Genomic DNA, 19,164 nt, shown 5'->3' on the forward strand with positions numbered 1-19,164 from the left:
TCGGCCATCAATGTGGGAGGACATCCCAACACTCTCACAGTGTACCAGAAATGTGAGCAGAACTCTGAATGTGCAGCTCCATGTATATTTTACAGAGGATTGCGAACAAGCAGGCAAGTTTCTTTTATTGCAGAAGAGACATTGCGTGTCTTTTCTGCAGTAGCAAACCTGCTTGCTCGCAATTTTTTTTTACATCCATTAGTTCTGCTTTAAAGTGGAACTAAACCCATCGATTTTAACTGCTGCCCAAAACCGTTACATTCAAGGCATGCAAGGAATGATAACTGTCACATTGGTTGTTTTCTCAACCAAACTGTCAAGCCATTAAATGGCTTGTGTCCTAATTGATCACATGTGAAGCTCCCTTGGCTGTAAAGGATTTAACCAAGCTTTAGCGCTATTTGTTGAAAGCCTGAAAGGGACAGTCAGTACTCCCATTAAGATCTAAGTTTAAGATCCCTGAACTAGAAGTTTGCTTTAAAGGCTTAAAACATTGGAGCTTGAAGCTTGCAGACACCTTTGCGTATACTTTGTAAAAGCTTGCTGTATACATTGCTTTTTCACATACTAAAGCTTAGATTTTTAATGCCCAACACTCATGGGCCAGTGCCTAGGACAGCAGGAGGAAGCCTCAAGACAACAAAGCCTCTCCTCTTGCTTTGTATACCTTTCTTGCCCTCTAGATACCTGCAGTAAAAGTTAAACCCTAGTAGGGGGAGGGGAGCCCTCTCCCACTTCCTCCATCTTGCAGGCATAACAAAATGCCCTTTAATTACCCAACCCACAGTCGTGCTACATTCGGGTTCCAAGCCTTCTCTCATGTTTGCATCCGTGGGTGATCATGGTACTGCCTGTATGACATTGATATTGCCTATTGGTGGGGTTGACACTTCCTGCAGCAAGGTATTCTCACATAGGCTCCAGAGGCAGGAAAGCCGCCTGGAATAGTGAAGAGACCAATCCCCCAAAACAAAAAAGAAATGGCCTAAATTATCCAGTCCGTGGGACAGGAAAGAAGAATTTCAGAGCAAGTAAACCAAGTATTAGGAGATTAGATTGGACTGTGCTAAACAAAAGGGTTTGTGGAAACCACCAAGGAGAATGGCGATGCAGTTAAATTTAGATTTTTGCCCAGATACAGAGGGCTATAGGGTAAAATGGGTACAGGGGAAGTTGAGAGTTCTTTATTCAGGAAGCCTAAAACCATCTTCTCCTACAAATGGTTTTGTCAGCACAATGTAAAAATAGTCCTGTATATCAGCAGAACTTTTTACCAGTAGTCTTTACAAAAATAATCACTTATAAAAACAGCTATATAAAAAAGACATCAATTCAGGTGTGCCCAAGGCAGCATGTCGTCCAAATATCAATGGTGCATGCTGCCAGCATAGTAACATGAGCTGCAGAACAAGGCTGACACATGCTTTACCTATTTAGACAACAAGCTTGCACTAAAATAATAAATTCGAGAGGAAAAACAAAGTTAATTTGGGCATTAAACTACAAGGTGACCCTTTTGGGGTTGATTTGCAAAACCTGAAAAGTGCAAAATCTGGTGCACTGTTCATGGTAGGTAGCCTATCGGCTTCAAACTTCAGCTTGTTGAATTAAGCTTTGACAAAAAAAATATTCTGGAAGCTGGTTTCTATGCAGAGCTGCACCATATTTTGTAGTCCATTTTAGTAAATCAACCCCTATGTTTTTTTTTTTACCCAGAAAACCAATTCCATCCAACATTTTCTAACCAGTGCTAAAAGGTAACTGAATCCAGTCACAAGAGGAAACAAACTCTTTCATACTCTTTTTATAAAATAAGGCTCATTGTGTATAAGCATCCATTAAAACGCTTTTGTGGGGTAATTCTTTAAATAGCAAGCAGGATTCCAAAAGGTATAATTCCGGCAACTAATCCAAAGATCAACATAGATTAGAAAAGAGCAAAAAGCAGGAAAGCTGACAAATCCCATAGCTGACTCATGTTCCTTACTTAAGACATTATTAGGATAGATTTTTCTCTTCTGTTCTACTAATACACATCAACTTGAGTAACTTCTTGCATACAAAATTCTCCTTCAGACATGATGATTTCCATGTCTTGGTCAATAAATTTTATTTTAGATTAATTTATTAGCCTGGCCACTCTTGATGATTTGTAATAACAGATACATGCTCCAAAAGGTTAGCATACTAGTAAATGATGATAAGCTGTGGTTTTTCATTAAGGTAATTACGTGAATTTTTGATAGTTCTATCTTCCCATGTGCTCTTCTTGATGAACAAGGCAAATACTTGGAGACATTCTGAAGTGCAAGGAAAAATACAATGGAGACACAGAACTTAGGGCCTGATCCACAAAAACCCGGCGTAACTTAATTTTTCCCGTTTAAGTTACACCGCCGCAAAATCTCTACCTAAGTGCCCGATCCACAAAGCACTTACCTAGAAATTTTGAGCGGTATAACTTAAATCCGTCCGGCGCAAGGCTTTCCTAATCTAATGGGGCGAGTCCCATTTAAATTAGGCGCGCTCCCGACGTTATTTTCCCAACGTGCTTTGCGCGGTTTTACGCTGCGCCGGGTTTTGAGAATCGCGACGGGCGTAAAAAAATAAAATAAAAAAAAAAAGAGTTGCGGCGGGAAAAAAATAAATAAAAAAAATAAAAAAATGACAGCGACGCGGGATAGAAGGGTATACTTTTACAAGGTGTACTAACTTTACACCTTGTAAAAGCAGCCCTAATTTTGCGACGGCAAACTAATACTTACGGAGAAAAAATGAAGCGTAAAAGCTTTGTGGATCTCTGTAAGTGCTAATTTGCATACCCGACGCTGGATTTCGACGAGAAATGCCCCCAGCGGCGGCTGCGGTACTGCATCCTAAGATCTGACAGTGCAAGTCCTTTACACATGTCGGATCTTCTGCCTATCTATGAGAAACTGATTCTGTGGATCAGTTCCATAGATAGAAACAGGGATACGACGGCGTATCAGTAGATACGCCGGCGTATCCCTTTTGTGGATCAGGCCCTTACTGTTTTTTCAGTCATCTTTTGAAAAATTAAGTCAGCAGTTGCAAACACTGTAGCTGCTGACTTTTTCCAATAGATTTTTATACAAAAGTTTAACAAAATATAGACATATCAATGTGGTTAGACAAATATTAAAAGGAGGGGTACGCCCTCCGATACAATCAAGAGCCAGAGTGTTAGACAGGATTCAAATAGATGAGCCTAAAAGGCTGGGCCCGCTAAATGAAGCTACCGTTTGCCAAGGGCATAAACTCAGCGAGTGAAGTCACCCTGTTACAGACATAGAATGGAAATGTATCTATGAAAGAATGGCACATTAGCAATTAGTTAAATGGTAACACAACAACAATTAAGGAAACGTAGGAGTTCCAACGACAAAGATTACGTTCAGTACCTCAAGGCTCAATGCCTTGTTCCCTTACACGAGTAGGAATGATGGTGGCTCAACAAACCCTCCATACGAATGCATATAAAAAACATTGGTGATTAATAAAAAGGGGAAAAAGAGATAGAGGGGAGAGGAAAAAAAAGTGGGGGGGGGGGTAAGAAAGAAGAGTAAACAGCGGTCCTCTCGATCCGGGTCCCCTAATGGGCCAGGAGGTATTTAATCCAGGGGTTCCATACCTTATTAAATTTGGTTTGCTTGTCTCTAAGAATACTTGTTAGCTTTTCATTAATCACAATCCAGGATATTTATAGCTAGATTCAGGATGGCGAGCGCATACTTGCGGCGGCGTAGCTTATGGCATTTAGGCTACGCCGCCGTAAGTTAGTGAGGCAAGTACATGATTCACAATGTACTTGCCTGCTAAGTTACGGCGGCGTAGCCTAAAGCGGGCGTGCGTAAGGGCGCCCAATTCAAATTAGGCTGAGGGGGCGTGTTTTATGTTAATTAGGCTTGACCCGACGTGATTGAGTTTTTTTTTGGAACTGCGCATGCGCCGTGCGCCTACATTTCCCAGTGTGCATTGCGGCTAAGTCCTATTGATTTCGACGTGGACGTAAACGACGTAAATCCCTATTCACGGACGACTTACGCAAACGACGTAAAATTTTCAAATTTCGACGCAGGAACGGCGGCCATACTTAACATTACTATTCCATCTATTTGATGGAATAACTTTAGGCCGCTAATGCGTTACGTAAACGGTGTATCTGTACTGCGTCGGCCGGGCGTACGTTCGTGAATAGGCTATCTACTGATTTACATATTGTACGCCGACCGCAATGGAAGCGCCACCTAGCGGTCAGCCTAAAAATTACACTTTAGGATACGAGGGTGTAAGACACTTACGCCGCTCGTATCTGAGCCTAATTTAAGCGTATCTGGTTACCAGAATACGCTTAAATTAGCGTGGGCGCACATTCAGACTTAGGCTCTTAAGTCTCTCTGAATCTGGCCATTAGTGTTTAACCAGTGTGATATTGATTTACGAGTGATTTCCATGCTCATGCCATCGTGATTTTAGCTGCCGTGAATAAGAAAAAGATGAGGGTTTTAAGGTGCCTGGGGATCTCATCCGAGAGGTCAGTGAACAGCAGTTTTGGGATTTTTGGGTATGTTTTGTCCTGTCACTGAATCAATTAATATGTAGCTTCTGACTTTTAATAAACAGACACTCACCTGACCCAGAATCCCGCACTGTCCTCATCCGGCCAACTTCACGGGGGTTGAGTCCCCAGCATACCAACTGAGGGCAGCCGGATGTGGCTGTTTATGGCTTCAAAGCCGGCTTCTCACCATGTTATGCTATCTGAATAGTTCCACACTGAGGTGATCTTACCGGAAGCGAGGGAGCGGGTACCCCCCCAAATGAACTAAGCATCAAATGTGAAGGTGGAGGAACCACAGAAATTCCCATATATATATATATATATATATATGACAGGAAGTCAGCTAAATCTGTGGGTGTTGTCACAGACGGGACATACATTTCTGCCTTGCTTAGGCAATACACCAATTGTTATTAGGCGTCGGCTGCAAATGTAGCCAGGAAAGGTTTGTGGGCGTTGGAAAACTTCAGCTGTTCAGAATGAGGCAATTAAGGCCTCTATAAGTAATCCAGAGGATTACCACTGAATTGCTGCATCCTGAGGTTTTGTGAGAAAGGAGAGCAGTGTACTGAAAGTCTTCTGAGGAGGTGAGGAGAGGATTGATTTTTCTGTGTGATAAAAATCAAAAGACTATTGTTTTCCTGCTGTATGACCAGCGGTGTCTTGCCCAGCACTAGGCTGTGCCAGACCCCATAGATAGGTTCCTGTGTGAAGGTTCCTGTGTGGAAGGTAGACGCCCCAAGTGGCCAGGGTTTATTTTATGTTTGATTTTGTTTATGCTGTTTGGATGCTTGCACTTGTTTCCAGCAAGATGGAAGAATAAACCAAAATCTTTGTTTTCAACCGTCTTCGACTGCCTGTCTGTATAAATTCAGTGTGTAGTGAACCCATCCCGGGGATCACACACCCCGCTACCGAGCTAACCCCTTACAATATATATATATATATATATATATATATATATATATATATATATATATATATACACACACACACACACACACACATTTATTTATTTTACATGCACATCTGTATGTATATACTTTAAATCCTTTATTTCTAGTACTGGTAACGTATGGCTATTCGTTCAGCAAAAATTGATTGTCTCTTTAATTTGTAAGCCTAAAAGGCAGATATAGTGATAATCTGTCTAAATAATCTGTGATGCAGAGCCAGTAGGGTGGAAGAAACGACTTGTCACAGATCCAAGAAATTTCAGCCTGAGAACCCAGGCTGTGGAGAAGGACAGAATGAATGGAGAGTCCAACCCCTCATCTTTCATCTCTTCTTCTAAATAAATTCACTAAAAAGAGATCAGTGAATTCAAGCTTCAATGTATGGAATATTTAAAGGAGTAGTTCACCTTTAGGATCAGGTTATATCCATATTTAGGGTGCAACATGTTTACACCCACCTCCCGCCAACAGTGCTCTCCGTTCTGTGACAGCAAGTGGGGGGTCCTCTCTCCCACACCTGCTGTCACTTTTTGAAAACAGAGTGGTTGTGCAGGACTCTGCCCACACAGCCACGTCATTCACAGTTCTGTGGCAGACGTACCTATATTTCGAAAAGGCAGATCAGCACACTCGTAGTTCATTCTTCCTCTAGCTTAGTAACTAAAGGATCATGTGGCGATAACAGGGACAAAGCTAGATTAAGACAAGCAGGAGCCTGACACGGCAGCCACGATATGCAGGTTTGCAAAAGGCATTTGGTGCCTTTTTCTGCTATGTAAACACACAGCTCCTGGTGCCGTCAGGGGAAGAAATGACTGTTCGTCTGTTCATACAATGTATGAACAGCGATCTGTCATTTCCCCTAGTCAGTCCCACCCCCCCTTCAGTTAGAACACACCTAGGGAACATAATTAACCCCTTAACTCGTCCCCTAGTGTTAATCCCTTCCCTGCCAGTGACATTTTTACAGTAATCAATGCATTTTTATAGCACTGATCGCTATAAAAATGCCAATGGTCCCAAAAATGTGTCCGTCATAAGGTCACAGTACCGATAAAAATCGATGATCGCCGATCACCGCCATTTCTAGTAAAAAAATATTCATTTTTTTGCAAAATTGTCGCTCTATTTTTGTTTATGGCGCAAAAAATTTAAAATCGCAGAGGTGATCAAATACCACCAAAAGAAAGCTCTATTTGTGGGAAAAAAGAAGGAAACCAATTTTATTTGGGAGCCACGTCGCACAATTGTCAGTTAAAGCGACGCAGTGCCGAATCGCAAAAAGTGGCCCGGTCATTGACCAGCAAAATGGTCCGGGGCTGAAGTGGTTAAGGAATATATTTCAATTAAAGTGGTGTGCCTGAAATTCAGCTTTAAAGATCGATCCAGATTCTACAGAAGACTCACGGTTGCTCCCATGATGATGGCAAAATGAACATTAAAAACGACAAAGCTGAAAGCATTTTCAATACAGCATCACAAATGGCAAGCAAGCTTTTTCCATCCAGCACTGCTCTACTGTCCAGCGTCTGTTATTGTTTTGTCGAATTCACTAGAACTGGGAACGTCACATGTGGTGGCTGGATTTATAGCTTGTTGTAGCGCATTTACATTCACAAATTTGCTCTTAGAATGTTGAGGAGAAAGAATGTCTGACATTCAGCACAAAGGACATAAAATGTAAACCTTTTTGGCAAAATATGCACCCATACATACATAATCTATTACCTACTGAGTGGAAGGCGACCACGCTAAACCCCCCCCCCCCCCCCCCCCGTGCTATAGCATGTTTGATTTGCAGTGCTTAAGACCCCTTTCACACTGGGGCGTTTTGCAGGCGCTATAGCATTAAAAATAGCGCCTGCAAAGCGCCCTAAAACAGCTGCTCCATTCACTCCAGTGGCTTTCACACTGGAGTGGTGCACTGGCGGGGCATCAGAAAAAGTCCTGCCAGCAGTTTCTTTGGAGTGCATTAGGAGTGGTAACCTCTCCGCTTCTTTCCAATGAAATTAATAGGCAGCGCCGACATACCGTTGGCAAAACGCTGCTGCAGCGACGCTTTGAGGGCAGTTTTAACCCTTTTTCGGCAGCTAGCGGGGGGTAAAAGCGCCCCCCCACTAGCGGCTGAAAAGTGCCTCAAATCCAAAAGGTAAAACACCGGTAAAAATAGCGATGTTTTACCACCGAACACGGGGAGGTTCGGTGTAAAAGGGCTATAAAAGTTCAAGTTCCTTTGTTCACTTTTTCCCCCCTCTAAATTCCAGCTCCCATATGTATCAATATAGTGCTAGTGTACTTTTTTTGCAAAAATAAAAGCAGCTTTCCATTTATTCTACACACGCTTACCTCGCCGTCTTCATAGCCATTTACAAACACTCATCCATTACTTCTGCCTTACTTCCTGGACAGACTTTAGGTCATGACACAGGAAGGAGTTGACCAACTGAAGGAAGATGATTCAGGGTGTGTGCTAATGAGATCAGATGGTCAACTCCTTCCTGTGCCATGACCTAATGTATGTCCAGGAGTAAGGCAGTAATCGAGAAGTGGCCCAGATTCAGGTAGATTGGAGCAATATTTGCGTGGGCAAAGAGCAAAGATTTTTCTCTGCGCCCACGCAAATATTTCGATTTGCCCAGCGATTCACGGAGCAGTAGCTCCGTAAATTGCGCGGGCGATATGCTAAACAGCCGGGCGTAAGGCTGCCTAATGTAAATGATCCCGCCGGGGGCGGGAATCATTTAAATTAGGCGCGCTCCCGCGCCGAGCGAACAGCGCATGCTCCGTCAGGAAACTTTCCCGACGTGCATTGCGGCAAATGACGTCGCAAGGACGTCATTTGCTTCTAAGTGAACGTGAATGGCGTCCAGCGCCATTCACGAATCACTTACGTAAACGACGTGAAATTTAAATTTCACGAGCGGGAAGCGCAGCTATACTTTAGCATAGGTTGCCCCTGCTATAGCAGGAGCAACCTTGCGCTAAAGTCGCCGTACGGAAACTCCGTACCTTGCGTGCGCAGGGCCCGCGCAACTTTTGTGAATCGGTGGTAGTATGCAATTTGCATACTATACGCCGATCACAATGGCCGCGCCCCCTAGCGGCCAACGCAAGAATGCAGCCTGGGATGTGAAGGCATAAGGAGGCTTATGTTTGTCAGATCCTAGGCTGCAGTCGGTGTAACGAGGTTCCTGAATCAGGAGCACTCGTTACACCGGAGCAAGTAAGCACTTGCGCCGCGCAACCTATGGTTGCGCGGGCGCAAGTGCTTCTTGAATCTGGGCCAGTGTTTTTAAACAGCTATGAAGACAGTGAGGTAAGCTTGTGTACAATCAATGGAAAGCGATGTTTTAAAAAAAAAAAAAAAAAAGTACTAGTGCTATATTGGTACAAAGTGGAGCTGGAATTTAGGGGGGGGAAAAGGTGAACTTAGCCTTTAACACGATATGTCTGACTTGGCAGGAGGCTCATAAGGGTTGGTGGACATCCAGTGAGGCACACATCCTGTCCGTTCTGGTGTGCAATGAATATCTGAACCACTCAATGGCAAATATACAACTTGCCAGTATATATTTACTTCTTCATAGAAGGCAAATGGAGCTCATCTAAAGGCACTAGCTATCCTCACTGAACCCAGTCTTGAGCACAGCTGCAGAAGAGTTGCCATTTTTTCGTTCTAGGCAAGCCATGTCCTCCCAACTCCACCGCTTTCTCAAGAACACGCCACGCCTCCAGCTTACCAATTAGACAATAAAGGAGCAGCCAGCACAGTGCTTACCCGTCATGCTAGTAACTCTTCCTATCACCACATCTGTGGTCACTATCACGTGCACTGCAGCAGACCTGGATTATATGTGCAAATCATTATTACATTTTTATTAAAGTTTTTTTTATTATTTTTTGGTTTCAACATTTATAACTCATTCCTAATGTCCTGAAATAAACCATCACGCGCTCCCCCACCATCACAGTCCAACATTCCTGTTCAAGGAAAAAACGAACATCCAGCACTAAGGGATGAGAATAAAATATATTGCTGCCACTTTCTCTGAAGCTCATAATTTTATAGAATTGGCAGTGATCACATCTAGACAGATGATGCTGGCACTGAACTGCAGGTAGACCAATTTTAAAGACCATATTTCCTGCTGAAACTTAGAAATGCATATGTTCATTAACTGAAGGGCATGCCATACTCCAACGCACTGTAAAATAATTCCACTTCTGGATATATATGAGGCCATATTTCCTGCTCGCACTTTAAAATCACAGCAGAGCTCATCAAACAGCATGTACTATGCAGCTGGATCACACACACATGGAACATCTGCAGAATTTTACACTTGTGCAGTCCACAGCTTATGGAACAGAATAATGACGAGTGGAGCCAAGCGTTTGCATTATGTCACAGACTAGAAAGGAAAATCACTGTGTAAAGTATGTCTAGGCTGAAATGTGCTGTGTCCAGGTACGTGATTTAGAAAGTGAAAAGAAGAAAAAAAATAGGAAGCTCACAGAGCAGCTGGCTTTATTTATGTGGAGAATGAAAGCTGTGAACAACCTGGACTGTGCAGACAAGGAAAATTCCAAGATGGAATTCTGATAATGTTCATATGTTTTACTGAAGTGGACCTGACCACAGAAATCAAGATCTGCTATGTTATAGGTGTAGCGCCGGGGTACTTCCAAGTACCGGTGCTGACAAAATTTAGGGGATAATCAGAGTATAATTTGACTCTGATCTCAATTTTAATTCTAGAGAGGGTCTCTGTTTCAGCTAGGCTGTGCGGTGGGCTCATTCTGTTGTTGGGGTGTTATACCACTCCGGGGCGACAGGTGGCGCCAGTGGAGTCGAGGTTTGGGTGCCTCTTGCCAGCAGCCAATCAGGAGGGAGTTTCTCTCGCAGGGTATGCTGGGGGAGGGTACTTCTGGAACAGACGCCATTGAAGCAGGGTTCTTTTCCCGGTGTGGCACCCACCTTCAGGGTGACCACACATCACGGCCCCCCGGCAAGATGGCCTACCAGGCCGGGGTGCACGTGCCATGCGGTGTTCCTGGTTCCAGGATCATGTTGGCCCGGAACATTTAAAGCTGTGGCGGGGCCCCATTAATCGACTGGGTCCCCAATTCTGAGAAGAAGCAAGATAGCTGTTCGGTGGGGAGTCCACCTGAGGAGAGCCAAGAGAGGCTGGCGATCCAATAGGGCCTCGACAATCCATCGGGGATCAAGGTAACCAGACACTGAAAGGTGGGATGTCAGCCACATGTCAGTCGGTAACCTAATTGAAAACTACCTGAAGTTGATCCAGGCACAAATACTACCAAGGAGGATTGTCTCCATGATCTAAATTCTAGGGAGGGTCTGTGGCAGAGATCTTTTCCCTCAACGTTCCGAGTGATACTCTGGCTGCCAGGCCGGTGTGAGAGGCCTGTCCAGGTACACTATACCCACTCCGGCTGGAGTGGCAACGAAAGTAAAGTGTTGTTGGAAGCAGGACTGTTTCCGTATCGTTATGCCTGAATCTGCTGTTTTCTTCTCCTCATACATCTTTACTCTCTACCTCAAGATTTACTTTGTTGGGTAAATAAAAGCACAAGAAAAAGACACCTGCTGTGTGGACATTCCATTACTTTGGCTCTCATCAACTACCCTAGACGGCGGAGTCACAGAGGTAACATGCCACCCAATCTATGACCAGCGGCTCCTTCGGGGGTGAGCGCTACATAGGGCAACATCTAAAGATAACAGAGTTTAAATAGTACCCTGAAAAATGTACTTCTGAAAGACAGGAATGCACTACCGATGCCTAGGAACTCCAGTATCTTGAGTCATACAGCTGTATAACTGCCGTTTGAGATCACCTACGACCAACTGCAGCCCTTTGCCAACCTTTGCCTGCCCACTGATACTAGGCACTATTCTTTCCAATGACTCTAAAGATGGTGCACTATTCCTCCCACTGACACCAATGATGGGACACTATTCATTCCACTGATATCAATGACGGGACACTATTCATTCCACTGATATCAATGATGGGACACTATTCCTCTGACTGATAACGATGGGGCACTATACCACCCACTGATAAATGATGGGGCACTATTCCCAACACTGACACCAATGATGGGGCACTATTCCGCCCACTGATACCAACAACTGGAACCAATCCTCCCACTGATATCAATAATGGGTAATCCCACGGTTATTAACCATTTGACCACCAGGCCTATTCTGGCACTTCTCTCCTTCATGTGAAAATCACAATTTTTTTGCTAGAAAATTAATCAGAACCCCCAAACATTATATATTTTTTTTAGCAGACATCCTAGGGAATAAAATGGCAGTCATTGCAATACTTTTTGTCACACCGTATTTGCGCAGCGGTCTTACAAGCGCACTTTTTTTGGATAAAAATCACTTTTTTGAATTAAAAAATAAGACAATACATTTTGCCCAATTTTTTTATATATTGTGAAAGATAATGTTACGCCGAGTAAAATGATACCCAACATGTCACGCTTAAAAATTGTGCCCGCTCGTGGCATGGCGTCAAACTTTTACCCTTAAAAATCTCGATAGGCGACGTTTAAAAAATTCTACAGGTTGCATGTTTTGAGTTGCAGAGTAGGTCTAGGGCTAGAATTATTGCTCTCACTCCAACGATCGCGGCGATACCTCACCTGTGTGGTTTGAATACCGTTTTCATATGCGGGCGCTACTCGCGTATGCGTTTGCTTCTGCGCGCGAGCTCGTCGGGATGGGGCGCTTTAAAAAAAAAATTTTTGTTTTCTTATTTATTTTTATTTAGTTTTATAATTTTTTACACTGAAATAAAAAAATAAAAAAAATTGATCACTTTTATTCCTATTACAAGGAATGTAAACATCCCTTGTAATATAAAAAAGCATGACAGGTCCTCTTAAATATGAGATCTGGGGTCAAAAAGACCTCAGATCTCATATTTAGACTTAAATGCAAAAAAAATAAAAAAAAAATAAAAATGTCATTTTTTCAAATGACAAAAAAAAAAATGTTTCTTTAAGAGGCTGGGCGGGACTGACGTTTTGACGTCACTTCCGCCCAGCAGAGCTATGAGGACGGGTGAAGGAGATTTCTCCTTCAGTCCCGTCCCCGCTCAGCTGCCGGACACATCCGATCCCCTCCGCCGCTACCGACGGCTCCGGTAAGCGGCGGAGGGCGCGGGAGGGGGGGGCCCCTCTCCCGCCACCGATAACGGCGATCTCGCGGCGAATCCGCCGCGGAGACCGCCGTTATCGTGTACACCACCGCCCCCTGAAAAGATGAATATCTCGGTTGTGGCAGCAGCTGCTGCCGTTATCGAGATATTCAACTTTAAAAACAGGACGTCTTTTTGACATGGGGCGGTGGTCAAGTGGTTAAGCAATGGAGCAATATTTCTCTCACTAATTCCAATGATGTGGCACCAATTCTCCCATCGATGTCAAAAATGGAGTACTATTTATCCCACGGTTATGAATAATGGAGCCATATTCCTCTCCCTGATACCAAATGAGGGGGCATGAATCCTCCCACTGATACCAATGATAGGGAACTATTTATCACATGGATACCAACGATAGGGGCAATAGTCATCCCACTAATAGCAATAAGGGGGCACTATTCCACCTGCTGATTCCGATGATGGGGAAAATTCATCCCACTGAAACCAAACAAGAGGGCACTATTCCTCCTTCTACTGACTACAGGCACCATGTCTTTTTTTTTGCTCCCACTGACCAAGCACGAAGCACTATTTACTCCCCCTAATGCACATAGTCCAGCTCAGGAGCGAGCCCGCAGGTGTGCCCCCATGGCAAGTAGCTTGGCAGTGAAGAGGAGTAAACTCCTTAAAGAAAAAACTGTTTTCTCATGCAAAGCAATATCATAATGTGCTAGTATGCACCGCATACTAGCATATTATGAAAGACTTACCTTGGAACAAAGCCCTCCAACAGCATGCTGTCACCGTTACAGATGCTTCATCTGGTCTTCCTTGCAGGTTCATGCACTGCAGCCACTTATGCACGTGGGAGCTTTGGCCTCGGCACATAGCTCTGAAGGAACGGCACGGAATGCCATTTCTTCAGAGCTCATGCGTCGGTGACATCACCAGCCGCAGAGACACCGAATATCTCTGCATGCTTAGGAGACAATAATTTTACATACAGGTAAGATTTAATATAAAAGCCTACCTGTGGGTAAAAATAAATAACCACTTTAACCTACCAGCATGTCTTTGGAGGGTAGGAGGAAACCGGGTTACCGGGAAGAAACCCATGCAGGTACAGTAATAAAAAAACTTTTACACAAGAGGTCCATTTACAAAGTCACATGGGTCTGAGTAATGTAACTACAGTGTAGATCAGGGGTGCCCAACCTTTTGAATAACGAGGGCCACTTAAGCAACTTGGTAACCAATTGCGGGCCACAATGAGCAGAGCGGGCGAATGACAGGTCACGGCTACTCTATAGGCCCTCCGATCTGCCCAGATGGAAGGGGACGAATTCCCTTCTGTTTTTCGGATTGGAGGTAGGCGGGCCTAAATGGACGTCTGTCACTCTATAGAGGTGAATTGAGGGCCCCATTTGGTCAGGCTGATCGTGTGAAAAGGGCCTAAAACTGCTTTCATGTGCTGCAGTCTACCCACACCGCGAGTGCAGCATAGTGCACCTGTGTCTATCCTGCGGGTTAGCTGAACCTTGTTATAGACTCCCCCTGTGGCAAAGCCGGCCCTGTAGAGAAAAAAAAAAATCAGCTTATGGGGCTCTGGTCCACAGCTGCTTTCTTCCACTACCACCAGCTTCATTCACAACACTGATGCTGTGGCATGGCTGGTCGGCAACCTGCGATCTGGGCTTGCCAACCCACTGTTCCAGAGCAGAAGATCGCGGGCCACATCAGAGGTCTCCGCGGGCCACATATAGCCCCCGGGCCACTGGTTGGCCACCCCTGGTGTAGATGCTAGAGGTGGGGTCTTCTCTACAACTTTAGTAAATACTGCTGTTCTATGAAATAAAACATGCATGAAATATGCCATCATGTATGTCGCTAATGACATCCTCTGCTGACTTCAAAGTTACTTTCTCTTGGGAATCGACTCCCCCGCAGAAGGTACTTCTATATTATATGCATCTCGGTTAAAAAGTACACCACTGAGTGACAGTACTGCCCAAGATGGCAGTGCTGTGTAAATAACAGGTTAGATCCATATAAATGCATGCCTGCTTTAAGCCCTTTTGTTGCACATCTGAAGACAAATGTGCAAGAGCATTCTTTATGACCCAGATTTAGATTTACTTCTCCTTGTTCTTTTAAACGACCCAGGTATTATATGTTGCCTCATTCTTTCAGCTCAAGCTATGGTAGATGTAGATGAAGGCAGTCCCACAATAATAAACCCTATCAGGTATCTGCAGGCACATGAACTATTGTTCCTCTCCACATGGTGACAAGTAGTAGTAAAAGGATACAGAATACAAAGACCACTTTTCACCCAAGGAAAGATACTGCAGATTTGAATTTACCTTTGTAATCAACAGCAAGCCTTGTGTAAAATAAGAAGTATAAGCCTGTGCTTTATGTATTGAATTGTGTTATATATGTGAAGGATCACACATCGCCTGAATTCAGCACCGCTGCAGCTAATTGCGCAATTTACAAATTTCAACAATCACAATTCATAAACTGTGTGACTAACCACAAAGCCAGCAAATCACTGACCGTGTTATTAGAACAACCAATCCACTATTTGCCTGGAAGGGGCTTTATTTGATCCGTCAGCAGCAAATAGCTAATCATTTCAATTTATCTCTAAATACTGTACATTAGGAATATGTAGGATCTGCTCTGTTGAAAGCAGCGTGTTTTCCTAGTACTTACTACGCAATCTACATTTTGGTGAACTCAGTGAGGTTAACCACTTAAAGCGGAGGTTCACCCATACATAACTATTTTTCCCCTTAGATGGATGCTCGTTTTGTCTAGGGGAATCGGCTAGTTGTTTTAAAATATGAGTCGTACTTACCGTTTACGAGATGCATCTTCTCCGCCGCTTCCGGGTATGGGCTGCGGGACTGGGCGTTCCTATTTTGATTGACAGTCTTCCGAGGGGCTTCCGACTGTCGCATCCATCGCGTCACGATTTTCTGAAAGAAGCCGAACGTCGGTGCGCAAGTGCAGTATAGAGCCGCACCGACGTTCGGCTTCTTTCGGCTACTAGTGACGCGATGGATGCGACCGTCGGAAGCCTCTCGGAAGACTGTCAATCAAGAAGGAACGCCCGCTCCCGAAGACCCATACCCGGAAGCGACGGAGAAGATGCATCTTGAAAACGGTAAGTACGGCTCATATTTTAAAACAACTAGCCGATTCCCCTAGACAAAACGAGCATCCATCTAAGGGGAAAAGAGAAAAAAAAACGTAATTGGGTGAACTCCCGCTTTAAGACCTGGAGCAAAATGCAGCTAAAGGACCAGGCCCCTTGATGCTGCCAACACCATGTTTCATGGTGGGTATGGTGTGTTCAGGGGTGATGCGCAGTGTTAGTTTTCCACCACACATAGCGATTTGCTTTTAGGCCAAAACATTCAATTTTGGTCTCATCTGACCAGAGCACCATCTTCCACATGTTTGCTGTGTCCCCCCAAATGGCTTCTTGCAAACTGCAGACGGGACTTCTTATGGCTTTCTTTCAACAATGGCTTTCTTCTTGCCTCTTTTAAATAAAAGCCAGATTTGTGGAATGCACAGCTAATAGTTGTTCTGTGGACACCTGAGCTGTGGATCTCTGCAGCTCCTCCAGAGTTACCATGGACCTCTTGGCTGCTTCTCTGATTAATGCTCTCCTTGCACCGGCCTGTCAGTTTAGGTGGACGGCCGTGTCCTTGTAGATTTGCAGTTGTGCCATACTCTTTCCATTTTTGGATGATGGATTGAACAGTGCTCCGTAAGATTTTCAAAGCTTGGGGTATTTTTTTATTACTTAACCCCGCTTTAAACTTCTCCACAACTTTATCCAAGACCTGTCTGGTGGGTTCCTTGGCCTTCATGATGCTGTTCACTAAGGTTCTCCAACAAACCTTTCCTTCCACTTCACAATTATTTGCAATCCCAATAAAATACATGTACTTTTTTGATTGTAACATGACAACATGTGGAAAATTTCAAGGGCTATAAATACTTGTTCAGGGCCAGGCCTATACTAAGCTTTTTTCAAGCCGCACTGGTCATGTGAGCCCCTATGTCAGCCAGCGTCTGAAATAACGAACATGTAATGACTAAGCGTGAAACACGTCAACAGGTCCTGTGTTTCTGTTGGTTGCTTTTTGGATTCACAACAACAAGTTAGCTTTTTAGCTCCATCAGTGTGCGATCATCCTATTCCACTTTACCTTCACTCAGGGCCGTTACGGGCAGGATCTGTTGATAGGATCAGCACCTGTTCTTTACTGGGGCATGAGTGGTGTGGACCAATCTGGAGCAGTGTATCATTTCGCAAAATGACACTATTGTTGTCTGACCACATGAGGAGACTAAGGAAATGCTTTCTCCTGCTTGCAGCAGACTGACAACATATACTTAGTTTAGGAAAAGTACCTGATTAGAGATCAAGGACTGCTTTTTGAAAGGAAAAAATATATATCATTACACACACACACACACACACACAGAGCTGCTGTATTTTACAACATCTGGAAAGTTTTTATGTGGAGTTTTAACAGAACAATGGACTGGGCGTATAACAATGATTAATGATGGAGATTGCAGGCTACTTGAACCCAAAATCCTCATCAATAAGTACTGTTGTGATACATAGTTGATACGGGTTGATCTCCGTGGCTCATGAATGGGCCCAAGGTAGCATTATGCCTCGTTTCCACTGAGTGGTTTGGTACGGTATGCTATTTTGGGTGTTTCCACTATGAAAGTGTGCCATTAAACCGAACCGTACCGGACCATTCTGGGTCTTGCTTCAGATGTGTGGCCATAGAAAATGGAACGGTTCCATTAGGACATTCCACTGATCGGTGGACGCGCTAGGCATTTTTTCTAAACCCTGAATGGTCCCTGACGGTCCGATTTGCAGTGGAAACGCTCACGAGAATAGACCGGTCCCATTCTAACCGCTCCAAATTTACTGACACGAACCATTCCGTTCAGTGGAAACAAGGCATTAGTCAGCACTTTATAATCCTGTATTTTGCAGTATGTGTTACTTTCAAACATTAATTTCATGTTTGGGTCACATTCTTTTTATTCCTAGGAAATTCTCTTTTCGGAAGGTACCGTTCAAAAAGAAAAAAAGACTCAAACTATAGAAAGTACATTATATGTATGAAATAGATCCTAGGGGTAACAAAGCCTACTGGGAATGCTGCAAGCCAGTCCTGATAATTACGTGTTGTGTACTGCATTACAAATCAGAGATCCCTTCAAAAGATAATTAAACGTGTAACTCCAAAAAACACCCTGAAGCTAGAAGATAAAACTATGTTGTTCAGAATACAAAAATCACACGCTCATGCTTTAGAAAGAAATCACTGGGAAATCTGTTGCCTTATTGTCAAAAATAATTAATTCTGGTAATAGACAACATATGCATTTCCAGATTCAGCAAATGCCCATTACCAAGACTCTTCCTGCCCACAGTAGCCCATATGTTATTATTCAGTAATATTTTAGATAATAGATCTTCAAAACTACAGTCATCTTTATAAGAAATGATAGAATGTTGAATACATGGATATTGCAGTCACCAACATAAATGCACTATTTGTATTGCATAAAAAAAACTAGCCAAACTAATTACAGATTACACTGGGTGTGAGGGATCCGAGTCTAAATTTCCTTTAGCCAGTTTACAACATAAATGTGATATAGCTATAAACGATACAGGTCACAATGCCCGTTTATCTGCCGCTTTGCGTTTTCTATTGCTAGGAACACAATTTGAATTGGGGGATGCAGTAAAACAGTACAACTAGGAATACCCTGTATAAAGTCCATCTCAAGCTCCCCGCTGACCATCACTCAACCTGGTGGTTCAATGTTGGTGGTAACACACAGCAGATAGATGCATATACTAATCCTTTTTTTTTTTTTCATAGTGGCAAATTGCCAGCCCATTCATAAAGAATAGGCTGCCTCAATGCATTGCATGTTAAGTGATCAATTGCAGTGGATTAACGCACGTGTGCATAGTGTGAATGGGCCCTTAAACAGAAGCAGAAAATATGACTTACCTACAACAGAACTGTACGAGCCATTAGCAGACCATTCAGTGATCTACAATCCAAATAGATCATTAGAGGGAACTATTGTGAAAGCTCGGCAAGCTGAGACAGCAGCATTGCAGCCTTTTGTTACGTATGCGTGAGAAAACTTATCTGTGCTGAAAAACATGTTGCTGCGGATGTTGTCCTGGAGCAGAAAACATGACAGAAAGAAAACATTTTATGTGCACAATGAATATGTGCTGGAGACTGCAAACTTCACCGATTCCACCAACAGGTGTGAAGAAAACATCTGATAATAGGATCATTAAAATAACGAAAAAAACTTGGGTAATAAAAGTTGTAGGAATTTCAGGGCTTGAAGCTAC

General features: G+C 43.6%; 1 protein-coding gene across 7 annotated transcripts in view; it reads right to left on the reverse strand.

Annotated features, from left to right (window-relative positions):
* Window positions 1–19,164, reverse strand: part of LIMCH1 (LIM and calponin homology domains 1) — a 388,951-nt gene that overhangs the window by 290,389 nt on the left and 79,398 nt on the right. Inside the window, exon 1 of one of the 7 annotated variants that reach the window (XM_040335036.1) lies at window positions 18,806–18,849. The exons of the other annotated variants lie outside the window; for them this stretch is intronic. The gene's annotated coding sequence lies outside the window, so the exon portion shown is untranslated. Of the gene's footprint in view, window positions 1–18,805; window positions 18,850–19,164 lie in introns of those variants that run through there. 7 annotated transcript variants of the gene reach the window in all.

The sequence above is a fragment of the Rana temporaria genome, chromosome 1 (genome assembly GCF_905171775.1).
Source record: "Rana temporaria chromosome 1, aRanTem1.1, whole genome shotgun sequence".
Classification (NCBI taxonomy): Eukaryota; Metazoa; Chordata; class Amphibia; order Anura; family Ranidae; genus Rana; species Rana temporaria.